The following is a 14,409-nucleotide window of genomic DNA, read 5'->3' as shown; positions in this document are numbered from 1 at the left end:
CTTTTCCTCTGTTTTATAGGTCTAACCAAAGGTTTTACATTAAGTCTATGGGTTATAATAGAGGGGTCAATGCCAACCATGTCAGTAGTCAACTAGGCAAAAATATTAAAATTTAAATGTAAAAACTTACTGGTTTACTTTACAGAGGCTCTTCAAAGCATGATCTGATTTGCACCATCTTCTTAAGCTCCGTATTTGAGATTGGCACCAAGGCAACATCTTCTATGGGACAACCTAGATCTTCATTGGGCTCTGGGAGTGGTTCAAGGTCAACTACCAATGACTGTTTGCCTTTTCCTTTCAAGGCCACTACATATCATTTTCAGGATTCCAGCTAGTCCCCCCGAACTACTTTAACCTCTTGCTTGGTTGGGAACTTCATTGCCAAAAGTTGATACCACGACTCAGAGAGCATGTAAGATTGGGTGGCCAAGGATGGAGTTGTAAGGTGATGGAGTGTCAACAATCGAAAAGTCATGATTAAAAGTTACCCTATTCAATGCAGTTCTCACTATTACTGACAAGTTGGTTCTACCAATAGGATGAACAACGTCCCCATTGAAACCGATCAAAGGCACGTTAGTAAGGATGAATTCCTTTCTATTTAGGTTCATCTTGTCAAATGCATCAATAAATAGAATATTAGCTGAATTGTTGTTGTTTACCAGGATGTGCTTTACCTTAGTTGTGGATGATTAGTTTTACTACAAGAGCATCGTCGTGGGGGTAATGAACTCCTCACTAGTCATCTTCAATGAAGGAGATCACCTCCTTGGCCCTTGGCCTCTTCGGAGGGTTCTCCTCTTTGCTTCTTAGTCCCCAAACTACTGTTATCCTAGTCGACGATGACTAGTGGTACTTCAAGGAGATCACCTCCTTGATTACACCAACAAGTGGTACTTCAAGCTCCTGGGGTTGATTCCTCGATGGTTTCTTTAGTGGCTTGGCAACTTGGTTCTCCATCTTGATGAACTACTTTAGGTATCTTCATCGGATTAACTCTTCGATCTCGTCTTTGAGGTTTTGATAGTTCTCTATGTCGTGCCCTTTTGCCATATGGAAATGGTACTATCGATTTTGATTTTGATTTGTTGGGTTTCCCTTCTAGGGAGCTAGTGACTTCAAGTACTCGGCCAACTTAATTTGTATCAGGATCTCCCCCCTCCTCGCATTCAATGAAGTGTAGTTCCATTACTTTACTAGGGGAGTCTTAGAACACCGGGAAGACAACCCAGAGCATTGGATAGGCGATTCGGAACACCTGGACAATCTATTGTCACATTGACCCCTCTTGTTGCTGCTCTCTCTCCATGATCATTATCACAATCCTCCTCTTCCCTTTCTCACCTGGTTCACCTCGGTCGTGGACTAGCTCCTCTACATTCATTTACTTTTAAGCCAAGGCAAGGAAACCTTCCATATTATTTGGAGGGTTCTTTGCTAGGGAGAATCTCAAATTGGGGTCCTGGAAGCCATGGATGGCCATGATCACCTGTACGACTGGGTCGAGGTTTTGGACATAGAGAGGCTCCATGTTGAATATCCTCATGCATTTTCGGATGTCCTCGTCTAAAGGCTGATAAACTACCATGAGGCTCATTACAATCTTAGGATGACGTCGGCTGGTGGCGAAGTGAGTGCTAAAGGGGTTTGTGCACTACTTGTAAGACTTTATAGAGCCTGAAGCTAGATTAAAGTACCATATCTGGGTTGTTTGATGGGATGTGGTAAAAAAGGCCAGGCACAGGCTGAACACATTCACTCTATGCAGCTGCATAATGGCCTAAAAATTCTCTACTTGGTCAAGGGTGTCACTGAAAATGTCGTACAACTCCAAATTCAGGGCCTTGAAGTCCTTGGGTTTGGGCTTAGCAAGGATATCGACTAAAAGAGGTGACACTCGGGTGAGCTGAGGTGCACTCAAGGTGTCAGGCCACTTGGCTTTTTGGTCCTTGGCTGGACTTGCGCATCGATCTCCTTCTCTAGGGTTGAGTTGGCTCTTGGCGGGCTCACGCTGAGAATGCCTCCTACGCTTGCTTCGCCTAGATCCCTCCATGAAAGTCAAGTTATCTAACCTAATTGAAGAGGTTTCTTTACTTCCCTCTTCATCAAGGATATAGGTTGGGTCTTGTGCTTTTGAGGTATGGGTCCATGCAAGGTCCTCTGAGACATTGTAAGGTTGATGCTGGTCCTTTGGTGGGGTGATTGGTTGGTTCAGATTTTGGTTCTAGTTCTGGTCCTAGGGAAGCTATTGCACTTGCACAGGTATCTGGGAATGCAATAACACTAGAGTGGCGATGCATTTATCTTAGGATTGCATGCACATGTCCATGCTACAAATGTACTGCATGACTTCGCGGAACTATTGGTGTTCTACTCCCACCGGAACCACCGACGGTTCAATAATTTGGGCTTGCCCCCTAGTGGAGGTTCCATTGATCTGGAGTTCTTTTCCTTTTGGTGAAGACATGGTCAAAACAATGTGTTGAGAAGTAAGAGCTAACTTTTTGCTCAAGTTCCCACAGATGGCGCTAATTGTTGGTGCTTGATCCCGCTCTGGTTCCCTACTGGAAGATAGCTCAGATGTGAGTGCATTGAAGTCGGCAGGCTGGATTTGTAAGACAAGGAGAGTTAGTGTACCTGAGGGTTTGAACCTAGGCTAGGCACTTCGACACTTAAGTTAGCCGAGTAGAGGCAATGAGAAATTAGAGAGATGAGAGATATGTGCATGATTTCACGTGCACCTTGTGAAGATGCGGATGTCCCTTTATATAGGCATCGGGGTCCAAGTGACGTGTTTGAGATATCAGGGAACGATAAGCCTTATCATCCTGTTATCTTTGAGGCATGTCGTACTGGCGTTGTGATGATCCTCATTCGGTTCCTCGCAAAATGGACGAAACCGGGCTCATTGCCTCCAAGTGGGCAACATGTCACCATGTGCTTCGGAACCAATAGGTGGGGTGAGTGGATGTGGTTGAACACACCACATAGGTTGGTACCCCAGAGGTCAGCTAGCCATGTAAGTCGTTAGTTGCCCGGGTTAGGGGAGATAGGTCGGTTGTTGGAGTTATCGACTCTTGCCTTCGAGGTGATGTACTCTAGTCTATTAACGAGTGGTCCATGGGTCTCTTGTTGGTCAAGAACTGATTCATAGAAGGGGGCTTAGGCCAGCCTAGTCGGGCGAGTTTTGGACACATATGGCACCGAGGTGTCATAAAGCGGTTCGGACCAACCACGTGGCATGATGTAACAAGAGGGACAAGTCACCCCTCATAAAATTGAATAGCTTATTCTTTAGCCAACTGTGGGGTGGTTAGTTGGTACATAAGTCGGTTTGTTCTAGAGGAGACATGGATTCCATTAGTGGAACCACCAAAGTTGGGGAGTGGTTATTAGTGTGGTGTTGAGGTATTCAATCAGCACCTATGAAGGATTTGGTCATATCACCAAACTACCAAAAACAAAAGGAATAGCTTATTATTTTGTTTTTTAGGCCTAGTTTGTTTGCAATGCGATTTTATTTATACTCGACTCATTGACATCCGTATGCGAGATTAACCACTCTCACTATGGTTTAACATAGCTCAAAAATATAATACTTGAGTTGGCCTGTATTGACTTGGCTCAATTAGAATTGTCATAAGGCTCTTTCTATTTCAATTTTGTGTAATAAGGCCTGTGCATTACAGGGGTTCCAACTAGTAGGAATGTAAAATCTGTTTTTTTTTTTTGTTTAAAATATCTCTTCGTTTTATTTTGTTTGTAGTGTGGCTGTGCCAAGGGAGTAAATCAAAACCTAAAGCGAAGTATAGTAATACCCAAAGCAAAAGTGAACCGGAATTTACACTCTTTTGATTTGAATTCCTATTCATTTGTAATAGTGCAAATGAAAGAGGAATTAACCCATCAAATTATTTAAGGGTCTAAATTAACCCAGCATACCATTCATCCATTAAGATAGAATTCTGTCACTTCAGCTGTTTTCGAAGGGTCACTAAATCACTCCTTTTGTACAACAAAATCGAAAAGAAAAAGCGTGCAAATAGAAAGGTTAGTCACCCGTGATAAAAGTTGAAAGCAGATATAAAGCTGAGTTGAATGGGTTCTTTTTTTTTGTTCCTTAGTGAATAAAAATATGCATAAAATGTTTAAGAGTTTAATAATTAATTAACCCAACATACCATTCAGTCGTTAAGATAGAATTCAGTCACTTCAGCTGCTTTCCAAGGGTCGCTTAATTACTTTTTTGTACAAGTACAACCAAAAGAAAAAGAAAAAGAAAAAGAGGGCAAACACAAAATGTCAAAAGCTAGTCAATTTTGTGGGCCGGCCCTAAGTGGGTTGGACAAAATACATGTTCATTAGTTGTTGGCCAGCTCAACCTCAGAGTAATTTAAACTTTGAAGGCACAATCATGTTGCAGAAAAGCCTAAAGAGGGAAAAGGAGATGAATAATGGCTAAATGGGGCCCGTGGCGTGACTATTATTTGTTAGGGTAGAATACAAAATCCTGAGCTTCTGTAGCGATCAGAGACTAAAAAGATGATCTCTGCAACCAAATAATTTCTTTGGATTTTGTTGGGGCAGAGGGTTGGGTCTTCTTGTCTATACGTACAAACATATGCACGTGGTCTACCATCACTAACTACTATAACGAATCAAGACAACTCAAAATGTGACATGCTGAGCTGAGTCCAACGATAAAAGCCATTATGTGGGGGCCGTTTGGGAGGGCGTCAGCTATGATTGAGCTGTTTTCATAGAGACGCTTTGAAGAAGCTACTAAAACCAGTTTCATTGGAAAGACAATTTCTTGGGTCAATGTATGTGTATTTCGGATTTTCGGGTTATCTATTTTGTAATTCTTATTTATTTTACTTATAAACAATTTCATTAATTTGGTTTAGATTTAATTTTTGCATAATGATTAAACAGTTCATCCACCACTTTTTTTTGTATTTTTGTATTTATTTCTATTTTGAAAAGTTTATTATTTAACTATGACATTATAGGTTGGCCCATTTGACTTGAATGATTGAATTATTTACCCGCCACTTAGAGTAAAGAACGGTTTCATTTTTAAGTTAGTTGTTTTTTAAATAACATGGGTTTTATGTTGTTAAAAGAATTCGCTATTGATCTAATTCATAGAATTTATTGATGATAAAAGTATATTAGATATAGGATTTAATGAGAGAGAATTGTAGTTAATGCCTTAAATATAAGACTTAAAAAGAGGAAATTTAATGAAGTGAAAAGTGGTAGTTCAAATTACATTTTATGCCCTCATAATTAAAGAGAGATTAAATTCAAAGGTCATTTAGTCAAGGAGAAAAGTTCAAAATGATAATTTTAGTAGTGTGAAAAAACAACCTTAATAGTAGAGAAAAGTTCAAAATGATAATTTTAGTAGGGTTTAATAGTAGAGAATGTGAGTTAACGGGTGACAGGTGACATGGGAATGGTCAATTTGAAATCTTTGTATATGAAGGGCAAAATGGGGATTTCAAGTTCTGAAATTTGTTGGATGGGTCAATTAAGTGTCTGATGAAAGTTTTGGTTAGGTTTGGATGTATTGGGAGTGGTGTCATGATGGAGATCTAAGATTTTGAGAGTAGCAGACACGAAAATGGTTAATTTGGAATCTTTCTAGATGAGGGCAAAATGAGTATTTTTAGTTTTAAAATTTGTTGGATGGGTATCCTGGGGTCCTTGGAGTCTAATGGAAGTGTCTGATGGCTTTAGAGGTGTGGGAATCGTAAGGATCTAAGTTGTGAGTGTTAGACAGTTTTGTATGCCCTTAGCTTCAATCAGAATAATGTACTTTATGAATTTATTGTAAATAAATAAAAGTGCATATTTGATTCATGTTCCCTTGGTATGTTTCTGTGTAATACCCTTAAACTGGACACTTAATGAGACTCGTGTTAGTTTAGAATGTTCACAGCCAGTGGATCGGTCTAGGGAGACCTATCCTAACAAGGCTGACACTGTGGTGCCACCAAGTCGGTTGGGGTGGCTTGTCTCAGCTGCCAGGGTGAGACCCTAGGCACATACAGTGTAGGATTAATTGAATCTATGAATTGGACCAGATTTTCAGTATTGCCCTGGACCTTGGAGATTGATGGGCAAAATTGGAAAGTTACACCCGACCCCTAGACTCGATTATGATACTGCACTAGGTGTCGGATCGGGTTGTCTTTGATGTACCAATCAGTGAGATCCTTAGCGGGGGTCAAAACCTGGGTATGTTGGGATAGTCTGAGAATTCATCTGAGTGGGTGATCATAGTGACAAGATCAGCCCCTTTGTCGGACAAAGGTAATGATCAGGGATGCACTCTCACTGATGGAAACCAAGACTGCCGGCAGCCGATTTCAACCGTTGAGATTTGTTTTGCAAAATATATTTTATATGAGATATAAAAGTATATACATTATGGTTTCTAAAATGTTTGCAAGAAGGTTTTAATTCCCGGGATCCATATAAGTGAAGAGTGCAACATTTTTCCTTGCAGCCGAGGGAGAGGTCCTCTCTTGTCGGGTAGTGTATGATCATTATGGGCTGAGAGGTTAAGTGTAAGACCATTGAGGATAATGCCTGATGGGCTAATCTTGCATCTGCCCACAGTCCCTGGGTGTTACAAGGTGGCTTGGCCCAGGGACCACTTAGGGTAAGTGTTGGGCCCATAGAGCCCATTCGATGGGTTTCAGGGGGTGCACTGTTTTTAACAGTGTATTCGGACAGGCCTTGTAACAAAGGCTGGGCCGAACCCATGTGGCTGATGTGTAGATCAATGCTTGGGTTCCACGCCATACAAGGAAGCCCAACTGGGCAGTAGTTAGGAAGGTTAAGTGAGCACATAAGCTTAATGGGCCTAAAGCCCATTTCGAACTGGGCTATTCATTTAGTTAATTAAAGGGGCGAATTCTGAGATGGATTAGCAGATAGGATAGGGTCTTGACCCTATCCACTCAGAGAGTCCAGATCTGAATATGATTCAGATTTAGAAACCTCCTGATGAGATTAGGAGAAAGCTAATCTAATCTACAGATAAGATAAAGGTTTATCCCTATCACCTAAAGAGAAGTCTTGTTCAAATATGATTTGGATAAGCTGCTCCTAATTGGATTAGGAGCTGATCTTTTAGGTTAACAAAAGAAGGAGGGGGCGACAGCCTTTAGGAGACAGATCATCAGATTTTCTTTAGTGCTGAAATCAAGAAGAGAGAATTCTGCACCCTGCGAATACTCTCTTGCCGCCCTACTTGACAGTTCGATATCCAGTGGTGGAAGAAGTCAAGATCGGATCTTGACATCAGTTCTTTGAGAAAGGATTGAAAGGAAGCTGTGCTCACATACCATCCTGCTGATTCTTGCGAAGGACAAAGTTCTTGGAGAAGAACACTACTGATTCTGCTCCATCCTACACTGCGCCATCTTCAGTGGGAGTAGTTTTTGGATCCTTCCTTGGGCGTGAACACCTCCATTGGGAGATACTACTTCTCCGTATCAGGTATAGTTCTCTCCTACTCCTTTTGGTTCAGATCTGATTCAGTTTAAGGTTCAAGAATGATCCTTGAAAATATGATTTTCTAAATAGGGAATGCGATTCCCAGTTGAAGGGAGAGAAAATTTTTTTGAAATTTGCCCCTTATTCCGCAATCTTTGGGCATCCATAAGATGGATCTCTCATCCCTTCAGTGAGTATTTCGGCTAATGAGGGGGCTTGGAATGAAATCTTGGTTTGATGGATAGATAAATGAAGGAATTTTAAGTTGGACTTTGGTGGAGTGACATGGGTTTGAATGACGAGGCTATTGAGAGGGTTTGATCGTGTTGGGGACGTGTGGATCGTAGGTTTTAGGCTTGAGAATTGTCGTAATACCAGGTGCATTGAAATGAAATCTTTGATAAATGAATGGTGAAACCAAAGAATTTAGGGCTAAAATTTGGTATGCTTGGTTGTTTGAAGGTTTTATTTCATACAATGGAGTCCGATCATGTGGTTAGCATGGTTATGTGACACAATCATTACTGTCGGAAGGGAATATTGTAGATTTAATGGTGGATTTGAGGATATCTGAATTAAGATTTGGTTTCCTAGGGTTTTGTCATATTCTAAAGAGATTGGTGAGGTCTGGTCGAGCATCCAAAGTGTGAGAAGTGGGTTATAAAGGGGACCAAGTAAAATTTGTGTGCTTACATTTTCTACATCATCAGAAATTGGTGAGTGAAAGTAAGTTGGTAAAGAGGAAAGCACACTTTTGATTAGAATCAACTTCCCTCCTTTTGATTAGTACTTAGTCTTCCAGAGTGCTAGCTTCTTGTCTACTCTCTCCACCATCGGTTCCCATATTTTCTTTGAGGTAAATTTCTCTCCTAGGGGCATTCCTAGGTATCTTGTGGCTAGTTTTCTATTTTTTCACCCAACACAACTTGCCAAGGTTTAAAGATCCCTTATCCCATTGCAAACATTTCACTTTTATGAATGTTAATTCAATTTAGATGATAAGCCCATAAGGCAAACATAATATGTCCCATCTATTTAGATGATATTGAAGGGATGAGAGATCCATCATATGGATGGCCGAACCCTGCAGGTAGGTTGGGTGGAATTTCAAAAATTTCTCTCTCTCCCATATGGGAATCACATTCCCTATTTTAGAAAATCTGCAATTTCAAGGATCAATCTTGAACCAAGAACCGAACCAGATCTGAAGTCAAAAGGTAGGAGAGGGATATACCTGATACGGAGTAGCAGTAACTCCCAACGAAGGTATTCACACCCAAGGAAAACTCCAAAGACTACTCCCACTGAAGATGACACAACGTAGGGTGGAACAGAATCAACAGGTTCTTCACAAGAACCAAATCCTTTAGCAAGAATTCGATGGATTGTGAGCACGACTTCAGATCAGCCTTTCTCCAAAGACTGATATTAAGAATACTTCTCGATCGCTCCTATGGTGGAGATCGAACTGGCAATGGTGACAGTAGGAGGAGAGCGCAAGAGCAGAAGATGGCGCAGTCTTACTGTAGCTGTCTTCTCTCTTTCTGTGGTCTGAAATCTGATATGATGTTGTTGTTGTAGAATGGTTCGCCCCCTCCTCCTTTTTTCTACAGATTAGATCAGCCCTCCTAATCTCATTAGGAGCTTCCTCTGGACTCTCTGAGTGGATAGGGATAACTCCCTATCCTATCTGCTGATTCAAATCCCAGATCCGCCCCCTTTAACTAATCAAATTAGACCAGTTCGAATTGGGCTTTAGGCCCATTAAGTCCATGTGCTCACTAACCTTCCAAACTGCTGCCCAGTTGGGTTTCCTTGTATGATGTGGGACCCAAACATTGATCTACACATCAGCCACATGGGTTCAGCTTAGCCTCTGTTACATGGCCGAATTCACTGTTATGGGCAGTGAACCCCTGAGCCCATCACCATGGGCTCTTAATGGGCCCAACACTTACATTAAGTGGCCCCTGGGCCAAGCCACCTTATAAAAACCCAGGGACTGTGGGTAGATGCAAGATTAGCCCATCAGGTATTATCCTCAATGGTCTTACACTTAACCTCTCAGCCCATAATGATCAAACACTGCCCGACAAGAGATGACCACTCCCTCGGCTACAAAGAACAGTGTTGCACTCTCTACTCACATGGATCCCGGGAATTAAAACCTTTTGCAAACATTTTGAAACCGTAATATATATGTATATCTTTATATAAATATATTTTGCAAAAACAAAATTTAACGATTGAAATCGACTGCCGGCAGCTTTGGTTTCCATCAGAAAGTGTGCATCCCCGATCATTACCTTTGTCTGACAAAGGGGCTGATCCTGTCACTATGATCACCTACTCAGATGAATTCTCAGACTGTCCCAACATACCCAGATTTTGACCCCCTCTAAGGATCTCATTGATTGGCATATCAAAGACAGCCCAATCCGACACCTAGTGCAGTATCATAATCGAGTCTAGGGGTCAGGTGTAACATTCCAGTTTTGCCCACTAATCACCAAGGTCCTGGGCAATACTGGAATTCTGGTCCGGTTCAGGATTTTAAGTAAACCTACACCGCATGTACCTCGGGTCTCACCCTGGCAGCTGAGACAGGCTACCCCAACCAACTTGGCAGCACATCAGTGTCAACCTTATCAGGATAAATCTCCCCAGATCTATCCAACGGCTGTGAACATTCTAAACTAACACGAGTCTCATATGTGTTCAATTTAAGGGTATTGAATAAAAACACACCATAATAACATGAATCAAATATGTACTTTATTCATTTACATTAAATGCCATAAGGTACATCATTTTGATTGGAGCTAAGGACATACACTGTCTAACAGATATGTTATGAGTAGGAACTATTTTATGATCTTGTACCAAGGACAAGCATATCTCAAATTCTTAACAGACTTAAGAATATACTAACTCGACAAAGATGCAATGAAATATTTATGTAATTATAAGGCTGAGTTTGGAAGGAGTACAAATGCAAATTTGTAGAGTGCAAAACCTTATATTTTTTATTATTTTGTATATATTTACACTGTACATATTTACATTTGTACTGCTTCCAAACTGAGCCTAGCTAAAAAAATAAACATGACTGAAATCTAACCAGTTTGTACTAAAGTATGAATATACAGGATTACCTTTCTACACTACCACTAGATTGGTTTTAGGGCATATGACTAACATGTAAGATCCAACATTGTTGCTCATGGGTGTTAATCTTCTTTGGTCGGTCAAAATGATGAACCAGTAGCACAAGAAATAGGGGTGCCATTTTTGAACTTCTAAAACCATTGCTATTAATTCATTTCCGTATGTGGACTTGGACATTGTTGGGTCCAGTAATGCTTTGCTAAAGAAAGATATAGGTTGGTCATCCTGCATAAATACGACCCACAATCTGCACTCAGAAGCACCTGTTTCAACCACAGATGTCTTAAATATGAGGGTGGGTTGTGTTATTACTACAAAGGTAAGATTAAAGGCGTAATTGATGTATAATGGCTCAAAAAGGTGAAGTGTAAGCCTTTAATGCATAAAGAGGCGCAAGCCTTAAAAATTAAGAAGAAAATTAAATAAAGTTTATAAATGACAAAAACAATATATGTTAAATTAGGTTGAAATGATAGAAGGTATAAATATCCAAAAAATATAAGTTCATAAGTTCTAAGCTTTTAGTGCTCAATAAATTAAGTCACCTAACCATCATAGACCTTTTAGATTTTAAGCTTCAAAATCCAAAGTTCTCAAATTGTTCAAATGACCAATCATAAATGTTTTAGATTATCAAAAGTTTTTTTTATCATTGGAATTGTTTTCACTAATGGAAACATCATAAATCATTCATATAATTGATATTGGATCACCCAACCATTTAGAAGAAACAACGTTGATCTGATACATACAAAAAGATTACTATAAAGAAAATAATTAAATCCACTAGAAAGAGAAATGCGACAAATAACAAAATTGGAATGTCAGATTTATATCACCCAAAAGTGTAGAATAATAAGAAAAAAATCCCACTTAATTTAACCAAAAGTCAAAAGAGACTTATAAAGATTCTTCTTGACCCTTGTTGAATTGACCTTTCCTAAAACTCTAAGAGAACTAAAGGTTGCATTTGACATTCCTTATTTTAAGGACTCCTTGCAATTAAAAACTCAGTGTCACTAAGGGCATTAATTTTAACCACAAAAAGGAGATAAATAGAGGTGTCAATTGGACTGGATTTGGTCCAATCCGATTTAGTCCAATGTGAGCCCACTTACAAATGGGCTACACTCAATCTAGTCCAAATCTAATACAAACCAAATTCAATCCAATCCATTACAATGTAAATGTGGATCCAATCCAAACCGAATGAAATATCAAAAATTATATATAAAAAAACAGAACATATAAAAATTACAAAAATATATTAAAATGAAGAAATCTGAAAATTACAAAAATATACCCTTTTGGCATTGAAAAAGCACTTTTGTAAAAGTGCTTTCATAAAATTTCTTTTATAAAAGTACTTTAATGAAAGTACTTTTGCAAAAGTGCTTTCGTAAAAGTACTTTTATAAAAGTACTTCCATATAAGTGCTTTTATAAAAGTACTTTAGTATAAGTGCTTTTGTAAAAATGATTTCATAAAAGTACTTTTGTATAAGTGCTTTTATAAAAATACTTTTGTATAAGTTCTTTCATAAAAGTGCTTTTGTAAAAGTGCTTTTATAAAAGTACTTTCATAAAAGTGCTTTCATAAAAATGCTTTAATAAAAGTAATTCCATAAAATTGCTTTCGCAAAAGTACTTCCATAAAAGTGGTTTTATAAAAGTACTTCTGTAAAAGTTCTTTTGTAAAAGTGCTTTCGTGTAAAAGTACTTTTGAAAAAATGTTTTTATTAGTGATTTCGTGAAAGTGCTTTTATAAAACTGCTTCTATAAAAGTGTTTTCATAAAAGCACTTTTGTGAAAGTGCTTTCGTAAAAGTGCTTTTGTAAAAGTACTTCTATAAATTATTTTTATAAAAGTGCTTTCATAAAGTACTTTCATAAATGTGATTTTATGCCGGCTTTAGTTTTGATCGGTTTCAAATTAGATAAGGTTTTGGCCTCATGATCGGATTATTAGAAATTTGGTTTAGATTCAATTCAGACCAATAAGAATATGGACCAATTTATTTTGAATTGGCCCAATCTAATAATCATACGGACCATCCAAATCTGATTTGATAAGGTTTAGATCGGATTGGATCTAACCCAAAACCGATCGATTGACACCCCTAGAGATAATACCTTAAAATAAGGAATGCCAAATGCAGCCTATGCACTTGATTTGCTCTATTAACCTTTCATTTTACTCTTTTTACTAGCAGAGGCGGCCCATGCCAAGTCTGCAGACTATCAATTGGTAGGATATCCAGATGATTTTAAAAATGCCTTGGCTCCTTAAAAATGCCAAATTGACTCCACTAGTTTTTGGAGAAAAAAGGGTGATTCAAGTTTGCAGCCAAAAAGAAAAGTTAGTAAAACTACGTGATCATCTAGAAATGAGTTGCAACTAATACAAATACAAATACAAATAGAAAATAATATAAATAGGACAACAACATGGATGTTGATGCGTGTATTCTACACACTTTTTATTGCCTCATATATGGTTTTTATGGATACATTTTAATGGTTCTTACCCTAAATGAGCTTAATTTTAGGAAAACAGGAGTTTGGAACAGTTTTGGGGTGATACAACATGAAGACATGGCCATATATTATCAAGGAAGCACTTCGGCTTGAGTAGAAAAAAAAAGACATAGCAATAGGCTATCTGGGAGGCTCCACTGGGCGACTAAATTAGCAGAGTTTGAGTAAGTGTAGGACTCTAAAGCTACAAGAAAGAGTATAAAAGTGAAGGGAAGGAAGAAAAGGGAGTGCTCGATTTCTTTTGACAAGAACCAAAGGAGAAGCGCTAGGAGGACTACTAAGCTTTCGAAGGAGAATTGGAGAGAAGACCGGGACTTCAACTCAAGGAATTTTAGGTTGTCTTCTTCTTTAATTCAAGGATTTCGGAAATCCATGTTCAGCTAGGGTTTTCTTTTGTGTAGTTTTCATTCTTTCTTCAATGAAGATTATGATTGATTTTATTTCAGTTATGTAATTACTCTTTTAATTTAATTCGATTGATGGTTATTCAGTTATTGGGATTCCTTGATTAGGGTTTTTAATATTAAGAGTAATTTCGGTCAATTTGCTCTTATTTCATGAGATTACTTAGATTGCTTGAGAAAGGGTTTAGGTAATCGGACTAATTGATCAAGGGAATGAATTGAATGTACCTTAGAGATAATTTACATGATTCATTTAGCATTCATTCAACAAGACCTGATGTCATTCGATTTTCTTGTCATTAATGCACCTACATTAATTAAACCCTTGATAGAGATATAGGGGTTATTACATGATAGATAGATTGGCATGTGCTAGAAAGAGACTGTTCATGACAATAGGGAAATCGCCAACCCATAACTGAAATTCACATTAGTTGGATATTTTAATAAGATAGTTACGGAATTGAATTTGAGATCAATTGAATTTTCATGTGTGCTTTCTCTATTTAGTTAGGGTGATTCAATTCGAGAGCAATTAGGATAGTTAGCTAATTAGGAATTAATTAATTAATTTTTGGATTATCAGATAACATAAGGTAGATTAAGTAGTAGTAGTTGTTGGATTAATCCTCGTGGGAATGATACTTAAATTACTCATCAGTATATTACTTGAGCGACTAGTACACTTGCTAGTGCAGTTTTAAGCACATCAAGTTTTTGGCGCCGTTGCCGGAGATTATCATAATAATATTAGGAATCATCTACTATTGTTAATCTGATTTTGTA

This window comes from Nelumbo nucifera, chromosome 3, assembly GCF_055504915.1.
Source record: "Nelumbo nucifera cultivar China Antique chromosome 3, China Antique-T2T, whole genome shotgun sequence".
NCBI lineage: Eukaryota > Viridiplantae > Streptophyta > Magnoliopsida > Proteales > Nelumbonaceae > Nelumbo > Nelumbo nucifera.
The sequence above is the reverse complement of the archived record's forward strand: the minus strand, read 5'-3'. Positions refer to the sequence as shown.